General features: G+C 51.7%; 1 long non-coding RNA gene across 1 annotated transcript; it reads left to right on the top strand.

Annotated features, from left to right (window-relative positions):
• Positions 1–35: 35 nt before the first annotated feature.
• Positions 36–2,295, top strand: LOC145718558 (uncharacterized). The gene is made up of 2 exons (XR_014141893.1): positions 36–661; positions 1,370–2,295. It is a non-coding gene; the product is annotated as an uncharacterized LOC145718558 (long non-coding RNA).
• The last annotated feature ends 1,822 nt before the right edge of the window (positions 2,296–4,117 follow it).

The following is a 4,117-nucleotide window of genomic DNA, read 5'->3' as shown; positions in this document are numbered from 1 at the left end:
TTTCATCTTCTGTTCCACACGTCTTACAAGGGAAAATGTGTTAGTGATGCGAATATGTATTAGTATTAATAGACATTCTGTTTTACATTTTAGAGGCTCCATGGGCACCGTGTGTAAGGAAAGGGCAGAGTTCCAGCGGGGCCCCGTTTCATGCCCGAACTCCCGGGACTGTGTTCTACTGCTTTCACCAGTGAAGGGATTAACCACCTCCGGACACGTGTCACCGCTTGGAACCTAGGGCCCCAGGCCTTTGTCCCCCCCCCATGTGTCCCTGTCACCTAGCTTAGTGCCACTGGCATACACCTGACAGGAAGCCCCACAGAAGATTCTCGATGAAGAGGACCAGAGAGAAGGGCCCAGGGCTTTCCGTCTCAGTTCTGCGTTGTCTGAGACGCGGTGGGTGACGGTAGCTGCTCTCACCGCCGTGAGCTGTAGCCCAGTGATAGTCCGCCTCGGCCTCAGCCTGCAGCCCTGAGATGTGCAGAAGCCCCGCATTGGCCGAGGCGTTTTTGGAGCCCGAGGAGCGGCTGGGGACCCCGGAGCCCTGGTGCTTACTAGAGTCTGAGGAGTAGTACAGCAGACCCCTGGGAGGGCTCCCTGACTGCTGCTGGATCCAGTAGATGTTAGAGCCGCCAACACTGATGTCCCTGCTCAGGTGCAGGTGAGTCTGTCTGTCGTTCCCGGAGCTGCAGAGAGGGGGATGGCCGGGTCAGCACGGGCTGGGACAGGGAGCCTGCAAACACACACATCAGAATGAAGAGAAGGGATCGGGTGCGTGTGCATGAGGAGCTGAGCCAGGGGATCTGACTCAGGCTGGGGGGCCGCCCTCGGGGACTGGGGCCTGTCCCCACCTGTGCAGTGAGGAGTGCAAGGAGGACAGGGCTCCGGGCCATGGTGACACAGCCCCTTCTTAGGCCACAGAGCTGGGGCTGGGCTGCCCCGGGCCGGTCTTATCCCCTGTCCAAGGGCCTCACCGAGGAGGGGCTGCTCATGCAAATGTGACCCACCCCTGCTTCTCCCTGCTGTGCACTCCCAGGTCTGTGGCCCCTTGACAGGGTGAATTCCTGATGCACTAGTTTCTCCCTGGTGGGCCTGGAGGAAGCAGCTGCTGGGACCACACACAGGCCCAGGTCTAGGGACTGGTCCAGGTCCAGAGAGGACACGACTGCCCAGTTTCCACTGAAAGCAAGGGGCCCCGCCCTAGGGCCTCCTGTCAGTGGAGGACTGCCCAGCTGGGAGCCCTAGCCTGCATAGACACCTAGATACTGCCTCCCCGCACCCCCTGCTGGTCTCTCAGCAAATATGTCCTTCTTTCCCACTGCTGGCAAGCCTGTCCTTCACCTGCTTCTCTGATTCCTGTTCCCACCAGGTGACAGTGACCCTCCAAGGAAGGACAGAGGTCCTGGTGTGCTGTCCCTGATCAGGCTTCCTCCGTGGACGGGGGTCTAGTGGGAGGTACGTGAGCAGTCCTGACCCAGTAGAGCCTGTGAACCACTGTGGAGCTGAGGACAAGACACGGGGAACAGAGAGCAGAGGGCATCTGTCCCCGTGGGAGGGTCTCAGAGGAGGTGGGCTGGCTCTGGGAGCTGAATGTGAACAGGAGCTTGCGGAGGGGACACACACCTTCAGAGAGGAGGACACAGAAGGTGGGAATGCTGGGTCTTTCTTGAGCAGGACTGACAGGACAGAGTAAACCCTGATGAGGCCCCTGGAGGTTTGTAGACAGAACAGGATCTGAGTGTCTAGCAGCGACCAGTGCAGGGACATCCTGTGACCTCCCCTCCATTTGCTGTGAGATTCTTAATCCCAGCTGTGCCTGTCCTCACTGTTGCTCATTAGAGAATTAGCTCCATGGGAAGTCCTAGGACAGAATTTGGGACAGGGAGACCTAGAAGGGGCCATTGGTGGGGAGGGTGACCGGAGGAAGATGACAGCCAAGGAAACAGGGAAGGGTGAAGTGGCTTGTGTCCCGGTGGGACACAGGGAGATGAGTGACTGGGCCCTGGACTGTGGGAGAGGGAGGGATGGTCCAGAGTGTGTGCCAGGTGGATGGACAGGGATGCCTGGAGGAACACAGGTGAGGTCAGGTGGGAGAGCAGGTGGAGGGCTGGTGATGGGTCCGTTGTCCCCGTGTCACATAGAGACCATAGTATGACCTGTGCAGAGGTGCAGAAACACAGAGAACCAGCGCTGAGGGATGCCTTCCCTCCCCCATAGGGAGGATGTGTGTGTTACAGTAACCTCCTGCCTGAGGGCTTAGTCTGCATCATTTATTCATTCATTCATTCACTCATTCACTCTTTAAACACACATTTAAGGAATATCCACAGGTGTCAGATCATTGTTCAACATAATGTGAAATAAAATATGATTTTATATTCATTTCAGAATTTCTAGTACATTGTGTGTTTCATATAATGTGCATGGTTTCTCTTTGCCTTTCTCAGTGTCTGTGTTTGAGAGTCAAACTCCTATCGCACAAAGGTTCCTACTCACTTTGTGTCCATTTATCAAAAGATTCTTTGATACACTGGAGAAAAGTATGCAATTCAATCTGCATCAAATTTGAAGATAAGGAGGATCTAAAACTTAAGAGAAAAAGGAAGAATTGGAAAGAATAATTGTCATATCTGAAAAACAGTGTCAGCTTCTGTAAGTCACCATAAAATATAGAAATAAATGACCAATATCATATTCCTTAGGAATAGCAACTAAATATCATGACAGTTTGAGAACTAATGAATTTATTGTAGATTTCATCATGAATAAATTGGGGATTCACAGTAATCAGCCAGGCTCCCTGACCTTGAAGAGAGCCTTGCGCCCACCCTAGAACCTGTCTCAGGCATTCTCAAGGCATCCGGGTCAGAAGAATCCTTTCCTGCTGGCAAGGTCTGGAGCCAGTGGTGAGCAAGAGGATTGGAAAACTGGATGTGGGAGAAGAACTGTGGGCCCAGGAGCCCCTCACAAAGTTGGAAGGAGCAGAGAGCCCTCCCCCCCCGCTCCTAACTCCTGGGGGCTCTAAGGAGATGCTGGTTTCCCAGGGGAGAGCTGGCTTTGGGCTGTGCTTTTCTTCTCTGAAGGAGCATGCTGATGCACACTGCCCACCGGGGGCTCCAGTACCAAGGAGTCCCATCAGTGGGTCTGTGTGTGAGCAGAGAAAGCTAGGGGTCCCCAGGGTGGCTGGAGGGGGCGGGGAAGATGGAATATAGTTTTCCTGGCACAGGAGAAGTAATTTTAGGCCCCCAGCTATTTCCTATGATGTCTGCCCTTGTGGCTCTACTTTCCCAGCGCACATCTTGCAGATCTTCCTGAGAGGTGCCAGAATTAAGAAGAAATGCAAAACAAAAAAGCACTTCAGTAGTTAAGGATTTTAAGGGAAGAAAAAATGCAAAAATGGACAGTCTCTAACAATCCAGGAAACAGTCTAACCACATCAGAGACACCCCCCTGTGCTGTTTCCAAGGAAACCAGGCCTTGGACTCCTTGCCCCAAATAAGGAACTCAAACCCTTTCCAGTTAATCCTGGCTCTGGGAGCAGGTCCCTAGCCCCTTCCCCTTGTGGGACAGCCACCTCTGCTTCATTATAATGTGAAAGTCTCTGCACCAGGAGGCGCACTGGCCGCATTAACAGAGCAGAGGATGCCCCTATAGGCCTGTGCTCTCAGGACTCCTGACCGACCTTACGCCCACCTTGACATGGGATGACAAAGCTCCCTTCTGAATATTCATCCCAAATGCGAAATGAAAAGAACCCACTCACTCCGGCTCTGGGAGTCAAGGCTTTGCAAGTTATTCCCTGTGATCTCCTTATTTGCTGCAAATACAGATTCCTTTGTGTGATTCCACACCTGGCTGGGTCTCTAAATGTAACTCAGGAGGAGCAAACTCACAGTAGTTCCCAGACACAATAACTTCATTTTCCTCTCCCTCCCTCTCTATATAGCTTACAGTACTTAAATGTATAACTTATAATATATGATATGTATATGCAGCATGCAACTTATAACATACACATGATATAAGATTTATATATAATCTATGGTATTTTATATAACACATGACATTTATATTTACTAGAGTATATACAAAATGATATAAGTAATAATTCAATATA

Source organism: Leptonychotes weddellii, unplaced genomic scaffold (genome assembly GCF_054177405.1).
Source record: "Leptonychotes weddellii isolate Sample4059 unplaced genomic scaffold, ASM5417740v2 HiC_scaffold_17625, whole genome shotgun sequence".
NCBI lineage: Eukaryota > Metazoa > Chordata > Mammalia > Carnivora > Phocidae > Leptonychotes > Leptonychotes weddellii.
Note: the sequence above shows the minus strand (reverse complement) of the source record. Positions and strands in the feature narration are given on the sequence as shown.